Here is a 12,012-nt window from a genome sequence, read left to right as displayed (position 1 = left end):
CTCTCCTCTCCCTCGCTCTCTCTCTCGCCCGGCCGAACACCACACTCGCCGCCGTTCGCCATAGCCACCGTCTCCGACCACCCCTCGCTCCCCCGACTAGCTCAGGAGCTCCGCCACGACTCCCTCTTCCTCCCCACTGCTCCACAGCTCCCCGGAAGCCCTGCATCACCGCCACGTCGCCATTCCCCTCTTCGGGCTCCGACCACCGTCGCCGTCGAATTCGCCGTCTCAAGTGCGTCCCCGAGCCCGCTTCGACGCCCACTACAACCGCGGTGAGCTACGCCACCGTTTCCCCCTCTCCTTCCCCTCGTTCCCTCACCGTAGCCACCTCCCCACCACGGCCGAACCTCCGCCGTCACCGAGCTCGCCGTCGACGCAGCTCCGGTGACCATTTGGTCACCCCGGCGAGTCCAACAAGTTCGCAAGACCCCGTAGAGCATCCCTAGCGCCTCGCTTTGCTCGACTTCGAGCTCCAGCACCGTTCCCGTGCACGACCGAACCCCGGCGGCCGCAGCCGAGCTCGCCGCCGTCGACTCCGGCCACCCCGACCCCAACGGGCTCCGCCAAGAGCTGCGGGTTGGCCTCAGCTCCACTCCGGTGGTCTCCGCAGTCCGTTTGGTGGCCGAAATGACCAAAACCACTTCCGCCGCCGCGTCGGGCTCGCCGGCGGCTAAACGCCGGTGCAGCCGACTCGGGTTTGACCACGGGTGGGCCCTGGTTGACTCCCCTGAGTCAATGACAGGTGGGGCCCAGCCCTGTTAATTAAACAGGATTAGTTTTAATTAAGTTTTAATTAAAATAATCACCCTGACATGCGGGACCCACTGTCAGGTTTGACCTGGACCAGTTCCGTTGACCTGCTGACGTCACACTGACGTCAGGCTGACGCAGTAATTGATTTTCTGGATTTAATTTAAATCAGGAATTCCAGAATATTATTTAAACTTCAAAAATTCATAACTTTTATTCTGTAACTCCAAATTGGACAAATTATATATGAAAAATGATCAGAAAAATCCAATCTATCCATCTGTACTATTTTCATGCATGATCAAACAAGTTAAATTGATGTTTTAAGCAGAACAAGAAAAGGCACTTTAAAAGGCCATATTTGAATTTGGAATTTGAATCTTTGATTCAAATTTGTTCAAACCCTTCTGGCTTTAGTTGCATTAGCCCAATACACTCATATTGCCATGTTTCATGCATGCATCATGTTGTTGCACATTGTTTGGTGATGCTTGTGTATCGATGCCCTTTGCGACAGGTTCTGTCCCCGAGGAGTACCGTGATTACCCTAACGAAGAACCGTATCCGTGCATCGAACCATCAGGCAAGCAACCAACCATTTGATCATATCGATACAATCCCATGTTCTCGCTCCTGCTCTCTTTTACTGCATTAAGACAACGCGTTTCAAACTGCTGTGTGCTACGGTAGTTGAACCCATTTCCTCTGCATGACCTGTCATTGCCACAGTAACTAGATGAAACCCACTAGCATGTGTAGGAGTTGTTTGAGCCATATGTATGTGTTGTTCCTACCTTGCTATGCCTGCTATGCTTAGAGTCGTGTCAGGTCTGGTTCATCTGGGTGATGGGCTAGAGTGAAATGTTTATCTCGGTAATGAGAGTGGTGTGGTGAACACGATTTGGTAAAGGTATCGATGAGAAGCCATGTAGGAGTACATGGTGGGTTGTTTCATTGAAGCCGACCTTAAGCACTGAGATCTGTATGCGTGATTTAAGATACAGCTACTACCATGCATTGGGCCCTGAAATATGACCCCGCTCGGCTTCTTATTCACCCTAGCTCTCTGTCCAGGAGTTGCAAGTAGTTTCTGGTGTTTGTAGCCTACTGGAGGCCGTGGACAGCGCTGACCGTAGGGGTGGGCTGTGATGCGGTAGGTACATGGCACGGTGTACCGAATACCCGTTAGGTATCTCGGGAACCCTGTTCACATCGTTCGGGGCCGTATGGGAAACCTCGGCCGGACTCCCTGCGGATGGAACCTGAATAGGCGATAAACCTGGACTAGAGGCTTAAGTGTTTAGGTAGGTCGTGGTCTACACCCACGTCGGCTTTCGCTTGAAGTCTGCCGAGCACATGTCGTGTGCAGACGCTAAGTGGTGGAAACATGTATGAAGAAGTACACCCCTGCAGGGTTATCATAATCTATTCGAATAGCCGCGTCCGCGGTAAAGGACTACTTGGTTGCCTATACAGTTCATAGACAAGTAAATGGAAACTACTAAAAGCCTCAAGATAAGTGTGAGTGCCGAGGATGGCTCTTCCGTAGGAAGACGGAGGTGGATCCTCGGTAGTGTATTGAATTGGTGAATAGTGGACTCGTGTGCGCAAAACCATTTCAAGTTGGAGTATCGTAGGATAGTCTAGCCAAGAGTCAAAGCTGGCATTGCTGCAATAACTCCACCAACCCTTCTTGATACTATGCATGTATGTAGGATCTGATGTAAGTCTTGCTGAGTACCTTTGTACTCATGTTGCTATAATCTACATTTTTACAGAAGACGCTGCAACCCCTTCTGATGGGTTCTATGTAGACGTTGACATCAACGAGTAGGCTAAAGACCCAGGTGGTGACCCTGAGTTTGTGAAGGACCTTGTAGTATAGTTAGGCTTCCAAGCCTCTTTTATTTTACTAGTTGTCTGTACTCAGACAAGTTACTTCCGCTGCTGGTTTGTATGACTGTATGACTTGTATGTTGGGTCGTGAGACCCGTACCTTTGTGTATGTTATGTATGGCTCCCTGAGCCTTAAATAAAGTACTTGTGTCGTAGAGTCATGTTGTGATGCTTCGTTGTATTTGCACATATCGAGCATATTGTGTGTATGATTGAAATGCTTGGTATGTGTGGGATCTGACTATCTAGTTGTTTATCTTTAGTAGCCTCTCTTACCGGGAAATGTCTCCTAGTGTTACCGCTGAGCCATGGTAGCTTGCTACTGCTCTGGAACACTTAGGCTGGCCGGCATGTGTCCTTCTTCGTTCCTGTGTCTGTCCCTTCGGGGAAATGTCACGCTTTGAGTACCGGAGTCCTGTTAGCCCGCTACAGCCCGGTTTACCGGAGTCCTGCTAGCCCAGTGCTACAGCCCGGACCCACCTGCTGATGACCGACACGTTCGAAGCTGGGTCATGGATGCCTGTCCCTGTAAGTCTGTGCCACTTTGGGTTTACGACTAGTCATGTCAGCCCGGGCTCTTTATCATATGGATGCTAGCGACACTTTCATATACGCGAGCCAAAAGGCGCAAACGGTCCCGGGAAAAGGTAAGACGACACCCGTGGGGATACCGTGCGTGAGGCCGCAAAGTGATATGAGGTGTTACCAGCTAGATCGATGTGACATCGAGTCGGGGTCCTGACAGCGTTGGTAGCTTTAGTTGCATTAGCCCAACACACTCATATTGCCATGTTTCATGCATGCATCATATTGTTGCACATTGTTTGGTGATGCCTGTGTATCGTTATCCTTTACGACAGGATCTGTCCCCGAGGAGTACCGTGACTACCCTAACGAAGAACCGTATCCGTGCATCGAACCATCAGGCAAGCAACCAACCATTTGATCATATCGATACAATCCCATGTTCTCGCTCCTGCTCTCTTTTACTGCATTAAGACAACGCGATTCAAACTGCTGTGTGCTACGGTAGTTGAACCCATTTCCTCTGCATGACCTGTCATTGCCACAGTAACTAGATGAAACCCACTAGCATGTGTAGGAGTTGATTGAGCCATATGTTTGTGTTGTTCCTACCTTGCTATGCCTGCTATGCTTAGAGTCGTGTCAGGTCTGGTTCATCTGGGTGATGGGCTAGAGTGAAATGATTATGTCGGTAATGAGAGTGGTGTGGTGAACACGATTTGGTAAAGGTATCGATGAGAGGCCATGTAGGAGTACATGGTGGGTTGTTTCATTGAAGCCGACCTTAAGCACTGAGATCTGTATGTGTGATTTAAGAATCAGCTACTACCATGCATTGGGCCCGAAACCAATGGACCCTCTCGACTTCTTATTCACCCTAGTTCTCCGTCCAGGAGTTGCAAGTAGTTTCTGGTGTTTGTAGCCTACTGGAGGCCGTGGACAGCGCTGACCATAGGGGTGGGCTGTGATGCGGTAGGTACGTGGCCGGGTGTACCGAATACCCGTTAGGTATCTCGGGAACCCTGTTCACATCGTTCGGGGCCGTATGGGAAACCTCGGCCGGACTCCCTGCGGATGGAACCTGAATAGGCGATAAACCTGGACTAGAGGCTTAAGTGTTTAGGTAGGTCGTGGTCTACACCCACGTTGGCTTTCGCTTGAAGTCTGCCGAGCACATGTCGTGTGCAGACGCTAAGTGGTGGAAACATGTATGAAGAAGTACACCCCTGCAGGGTTATCATAATCTATTCGAATAGCCGCGTCCGCGGTAAAGGACTACTTGGTTGCCTATACAGTTCATAGACAAGTAAATGGAAACTGTTAAAAGCCTCAAGATAAGTGTGAGTGCCGAGGATGGCTCTTCCGTAGGAAGACGGAGGTGAATCCTCGGTAGTGTATTGAAGTGGTGAGTAGTGGACTCGTGTGCGCAAAACCATTTCAAGTTGGATTATCGTAGGATAGCCTAGCCAAGAGTCAAAGCTGGCTTGCTGCAATAACTCCACCAACCCTTCTTGATACTATGCATGTATGTAGGATCTGATGTAAGTCTTGCTGAGTACCTTTGTACTCATGTTGCTATAATCTACATTTTTACAGAAGACGCTGCAACCCCTTCTGATGGGTTCTATGTAGACGCTGACATCAACGAGTAGGCTAAAGACCCAGGTGGTGACCCTGAGCTTGTGAAGGACCACGTAGTATAGCTAGGCTTTCCAAGCCTCTTCTATTTTACTAGTTGTCTGTACTCAGACAAGTTACTTCCGCTGCTGGTTTGTATGACTGTATGACTTGTATGTTGGGTCGTGAGACCCGTACCTTTGTGTATGTTATGTATGGCTCACTGAGCCTTAAATAAAGTACTTGTGTCGTAGAGTCATGTTGTGATGCTTCGTTGTATTTGCACATATCGAGCATATTGTGTGTATGATTGAAATGCTTGGTATGTGTGGGATCTGACTATCTAGTTGTTTATCTTTAGTAGCCTCTCTTACCGGGAAATGTCTCCTAGTGTTACCGCTGAGCCATGGTAGCTTGCTACTGCTCTGGAACACTTAGGCTGGCCGGCATGTGTCCTTCTTCGTTCCTGTGTCTGTCCCTTCGGGGAAATGTCACGCTTTGAGTACCGGAGTCCTGTTAGCCCGCTACAGCCCGGTTTACCGGAGTCCTGCTAGCCCAGTGCTACAACCCGGACCCACTTGCTGATGACCGACACCTTCGAAGCTGGGTCATGGATGCCTGTCCCTGTAAGTCTGTGCCACTTTGGGTTTACGACTAATCATGTCAGCCCGGGCTCTTTATCATATGGATGCTAGCAACACTATCATATACGTGAGCCAAAAGGCGCAAACGGTCCCGGGAAAAGGTAAGACGACACCCGTGGAATACCGTGCGTGAGGCCGCAAAGTGATATGAGGTGTTACCAGCTAGATCGATGTGACATCGAGTCGGGGTCCTGACAGGGACAGACACAGGAACGAAGAAGGACACATGCCGGCCAGCCTAAGTGTTCCGGAGCAGTAGCAAGCTACCATGGCTCGGTGGAAACACTAGGAGACATTTCCCGGTAAGAGAGTCTACTAAAGATAAACAACTAGATAGTCAGATCCCACACATACCAAGCATTTCAATAACATACACACAATATGCTCGATATGTGCAATACAACATGGCATCACAAAATGACTCTACGACTCAAGTAGTTTATTCAATAGGCTCCGAGGAGCGAGACATTACAAACATGGGTCTCATGACCCAACAATCAGAGCATACAAGTCAAAGCACAAGCGGAAGCTATCATGTCTGAGTACAGACATCTATAAATGAAAAAGGTTGAGAAGCCTGACTATCGATCAGATCCTGCCGAGGGCACAAGATCGTAGCTGAGGTATCAAGCTAAACGTCGAAGTCCATACGGAACTACTAGCGAGACTGAGGTCTCTCTGCAAAAACATAAATAGGCAAACATGAGTACAAATGTACCCAGCAAGACTTACATCAGAACTAACTACATATGCATCATTATCAACAAAGGGGTGGTGGGGTTTAACTGCAGCAAGCCAGCTTTGACTCGGTGGCTATCCTGAACTACGACTGCAAGTAACTCTTTTGAGGTGGCGCACACGAGTCCACATATTCACCATATCAATACACCACTATGGATCCGCTCCCGTCTCCCTACGAGAACGCCATCCATAGCACTCACGCTTATCTTGCGTATTTTAGAGTATCCACTTTCACTTGTCTATGAACTGATATAAGCAACCCAGAAGTCCTTTACCGCGGACACGGCTATTCGAATAGATGATATCAACCCTGCAGGGGTGTACTTCTTCATACATGTTTCCACCACTTAGCGTCTGCACACGACATGTGCTCGGCAGACTTCAAGCGAAAGCCGACGTGGGTGTAGACCACGACCTACCTAAACACTCAAGTCTCTAGTCCAGGTTTATCGCCTATTCGGGTTCCATCCATGAGGAGATCCAGTCGGAGTTTCGCTCACAGCCCCAAACGATGTGAACAGGGTTCCCGAGATACCAAACGGGCATCCGGTACACCGTGCCACGTACCTACCGCATCACAGCCCACCCCTACGGTCAGCACTGTCCACGGCCTCCAGTAAGCTACAAACACCAGAAACTACTTGCAACTCCTGGACAGAGGACTAGGGTGAATAAGAAGTCGAGCAGGGTCATATTTCAGGGCCCAATGTATGGTAGTAGCTGAATCATGGATCACAAACACAGAACTCAGTTCCTGAGGACGGCTGCAATGAGACAACCCACCATGTACTCCTACATGGCCTCTCACCGCTACCTTTACCAAATCGTGTTCACACACTTAGCTCACACACGGTAGGATATGTTCACACGCCTCTGATTCATCCCCGATGAATCAGACCTGACTCAACTCTAAGCAGTAGCAGGCATGACAAACAAACATGAATGAGTAGGCACAACAGGGCTCAAACAACTCCTACTCATGCTAGTGGGTTTCATCTATTTACTGTGGCAATGACAGGTCATGCAGAGGATAAAGGGGTTCAACTACCGCAGCATGTAACAGTTGAATCGGTGTTGTCCTAATGCAGTAAAAGAGAGCAGGAGCGAGAGAGTGGGATTGTATCGGAATGAACAAGTGGGTTTTGCTTGCCTGGCACTTCTGAAGATAACATTGAGTCTTCATCAGTGTCAACGATCACATCATCGGTATCACGTCTATCGAGAGGGGACAAATACCGGCAACACAGAAGGGAACACAATCAATGCAATGCACAATATGATGCATGATCATGACATGGCAAAATGAATGTGTTATGAGCTAATGCAACTATCAATAGATTAAATGAAGTTGGTTTGAATACAAGATTCAAATTCAAACTCCATATGTAATTATTTAAATGCCCTTTAATTGATTTGTGATAAACAGCAGATATAAGTTGTTCTAACATGCATGAAAATGGTACAGATGGATTCCTTGAATTTTTCTGATAACTTTTCATATATAATTTATTTAATTTGGAGTTACGGTTGAATTTCTATGAATTTTAGAAGTTTATACAATTTTCTGGAATTTCCTGAATTATAATAAATCCAGAAAATGATTTATTGCGTCAGCATGACGTCAGCATGACGTCAGCGGTCAACTGCGGCTGGCTGAGGTCAAACCTGACGTGTGGGGTCCACACGTCAGTGACAGGGGGGTTAAACAGGGTTAGTTTAATCCTAATTAGGAATTAGTGGCGCTGGGGCCCACTGGTCAGTGTCAGGGGGTTAGCTAACAGTGATTAGCACTAATCTGACCACCTGGCCGACGGGGCCCACGCGTCAGTGACCCTGGGGGGGTCAAACCCCAGGTCAAACAGGTCAAACCCACCGGCGACATGACGCCGGCGAGGCCCGAGACGGCGGCGCGACACGGAAACGCGCTACAGGGCACGGGCGAGGCCGTGCTTGGGCTCGTTGGAGAGCCCTTGCTCCCGCGCGTCGAACGGTGGTGGTGGCCGTGCCTGAGGTGGCCGGTACCGACGACGGCGAGCTCGTGAGCGGCGGCCGGAGTTCGGGTGCGGTCGGGATCGGCGATGCAGGGCGCTAGGGGAGGCGTTGGTGCGTGCTACGTGCTCCTGGTGAGGTGTGGAGCACGATGGTGTGCTCGGCTTCGAGCTACAACGGCTCCAGCCACGGTGGCGACGAGGCACGGCGGCGGCGAGCTTCGGAGCTCAAGGGGACGGCAACTACAGGATGCTAGGGACGACGGGGCAAGGGGGAATCGGTTCAGCGGCTCACCGCGGAGCTGCAGGGATGGTTAGCGGGCTCGGGGACGTCCGGTAGCTCTCGAATCGACGGCGACGATCTCCGGTGGCCGAGGAGGGGAACGGCGACGTGGGCGGCGATGCAGGGCTTCCGGAGGGGCTTGGCTTGGTGGGGAGGAAGAGGGGGTCGCGGCGGAGCCTCTGGGCTAGTCGGGGGAGCGAGGGAAGGGCGGTGGCTGCAGCTACGGCGAACGGCGGCGATGGTGGTGTTCGGCCGTGAGAGAGAGAGCGAGGGGGAGGAGGGGAGGAACCGAGGGAGAGTGAGAGAGGGAGCCAGGGGCTGCGTGGCATCGCGGGAGACGTCCAGGGAAGGAGGAGGCAGCCAGGCAGGGAGGAGGTGGCCGGGGCGCGTGGCCGCGCGCCGGGCGCGTGCCCGCGTCCTTCTGGCTAGGGAAGAAGACGACAGGGGGGGTAGCGGTGGCGGGCTGGGCCACTGGAGGAGCTGGGCCGGCTGGGCTGAGAGGTGAGCGCCAGGTAAGTACTCTCTCTCTCTCTCTGTTATTTCTATTTAATTCTGTTTTTCTATTTTGCAGGTTTGTTTTGAATTTGGTTTTGAAACCAATTCAATTTATTTTGCTTCTGACAATATTTTTAGGAGCTGAAAGAATTAAAACAATGCTCCACAAAAATATTTTCAGAATTATTGGACCTATATTTATTTAACAGTAGATATAAGTCCAATTCAAATAGCTATTGATTTAATTCAAATACCCAAAATAAATGTTTCTGAGATACCGAAAATATTGGTTTGGATTTTACCTCTTGCCAATATTTCCAGAGGATAACAAGAACATTTTCTTGGACTTATTTGAAGCAATTTTTATCTTGATCATTTTTTTAAAGGATTCTGAGGCTTTGAAAATTCCTCAATTCAAATTTCATTTGAATTTAACCATGATGCAGCAACCAAGCTAGTCCAAGGCCAGGGTAAAGCTAGGGATGTGACAACTCACCCCCACTAAACAATAATCTCGTCTCGAGATTCAAGCGTAGGGTAGGATGAAGGGGAAACGCAAACTAGTATAATCTTCATGATCCAGGTTGCACTTCATAGGAACGTTGATTCGATCACCATCATTGTCTTGAAGTCTTGCTCTGAGAACTCCAACTAACATGACAACGAGAGGGGAAGGGGACTCTAGAAGGACTGATCTTTTCGAAGATCGAACAACTCAGGATTAACTCACGGAATGAGACATAGCAACCTCTCTCAAGCTGAGACACTAAACATACATCCATGTGAATGGAGTGGAGTAGATGACGAAGGTTCACTAGGCAGACAACAATTTCACGCTTAAGAAGGTGGCGATCGGTTGTCAACGTAGCGAGGAGTTGAATTGCCATGACACCACGACGAAACATCCTGGAGAAGGGTGATTCGTAGATTATTTCCTTAAGTGGCAAAAAGAATTACCTTTGATATAAAGATCATTGAAACTCTTTAAACCAGCCTAAGGCAATCACAAGCGATCATTTGGAGGGGGGTCGGTAGAATGGCATACTCGGACTTGGATGATGTGGATTACCTTGTTGAAGAAAACGTGATGGATGAATTTGCTTATCACCGGAAATGGAAGAGACCCATGGTAGAATGGCACATTGGCGGTGCAAGCTGGGAACAAAATGCAAATGCTGGGAATGATTCTGGTAACTGGGGAAGAACCCAACAATAGAGAGTGGATTCACTGTTTGAAAAGGTCATAGCATTGCCGAGGAAACTGAGAGCAAACCCAGTTAGTGCCGATGATAACACCTAGTGCTTGTGCGTGCTCTCAAGAACTTGAGCATTTCCATATTCATCAAGGTTTTACCAACATCCGTGTCAAGGATCCTGGCAACACAACATACCACCATGATGAACAATGATGGACGAGGCAGATGCATAGGAAGATAACATCAACTCAGATTTCACCCTAGCGAGGCCAAGGAAACAAATCTGGATGATCGACCGAGAGACATTTAGCACTCCGCTTCTAATGTTCTCCTTGACGTGCTAGTGTAACCCATTCATAGATATGGTTTGATAACTAGAACATCAAGTAAAGGTCGGACTTCGGGAGCAATAGAATCCATAAGGAACAGTTACGGAGGTAAATCCTACGAAATCCTTATGGGGAGGTGGCCAACTTCTTCAATCAAGATACTACAATAATAGGTCTTTCGGCTGGGTGGTGCTGGCCACGACATCCACTTTACCAGTTATCGAGGAACCAATATTATAGTTCTTGGGGAAATGTTCCAACCATCATATCTGCCTGAGATTCAGATCTGGTTGGTGTCAGAATATTCCAGACCCATCGAGTCTAGGAAGAAAAATGAAAGTTTGCAACACAAATCGACGAGATGACGTTGCGAGATTCTCGGGAGATGAACTACGATAGCAAGCTCCAAAACATGAGCTGGATCTGCTACAAACATGTGAACACGTTGTCCCAGACAAGCATGGCCACGTAGTAGTCTTATAATTAAACACTACCGAGTTCAGGTGGGGAACCATCATCGAGGATATCGAAGTCTTTACACAAGTCCATGGATTAGATCCCGAGCATAGACTTCTTTTCCTTGAACAAGTCAATCAGTGGCTTGGTGTGCTAGGATATACATATGGAATGAAGATGATCAGTCTAACAGACCACAGAATTCTTCGCACGTGCATGACTGATTTGGGATGATTCCAAAAGAAACAAAACAATCTTTCTCGAATTCACGACGGCAACTTACATCAAATGCACGTGAATCAAAGGAAGTCACTTCTTTCATCCAAACATATACCTCAGAGACGGAACTGGAAGGCATTGTTTACAAAGTTTCCAACACTAGCTTAATGTCCAACAGAATCATGGAGAAGATAAGGATGTTGTCGATGGGCTCAACAACAATTCATCCAGGTTCCCTTTTAAAAGGAATTCCATAGTTAAGTGAACACGGTGATACCATTGGTCAGACCAAAGAATATAATGGTGTATGCTCGAGGGATCAACCACGAGTAAGACAACATTACGAACATCGTTGGTTCTAACTTGATTTGACGATAGCCCACACTCAAATCAAAGGATTGATAAGACAATAGGTCCAGCAACTGATCACAGGGACCAATCGATGAAGATATCATCTTTCTTCAACACACACTACACAAGAATATCCCTTTGGAACGAACTAAGTCAGGCAAGCTTTTATCTTCCAACCCTCCAAGTTGTCGTTTAGCTTAACCAACTAGCTCAGGGATATCTAACACCGATTCTTGGAGAGAAGGTGGTTCGCAAGAAACCAACTTGATCACGAACTCAACATAGCGGTCAGGTGACAACCTGGTAATACTTCTGAGAAGATATTCAGAAAATCACGAACCACCGGTATGTTACTAAGCTCGAGAACAATCTTGCTTTTCAGGGCAAGACGATATGATCAAATGAGCGAGGACTTGACAAAATCCTAACTCATCAATCAAAGAGTGCACCAGGAAATAAGGACTAGGTAGCACGATCAATCTTAGAATGGTGATTCAATAACCAACATACTAAGAATAAGAT

The sequence above is a fragment of the Triticum dicoccoides genome, chromosome 6B (genome assembly GCF_002162155.2).
Source record: "Triticum dicoccoides isolate Atlit2015 ecotype Zavitan chromosome 6B, WEW_v2.0, whole genome shotgun sequence".
NCBI lineage: Eukaryota > Viridiplantae > Streptophyta > Magnoliopsida > Poales > Poaceae > Triticum > Triticum dicoccoides.
Note: the sequence above shows the minus strand (reverse complement) of the source record.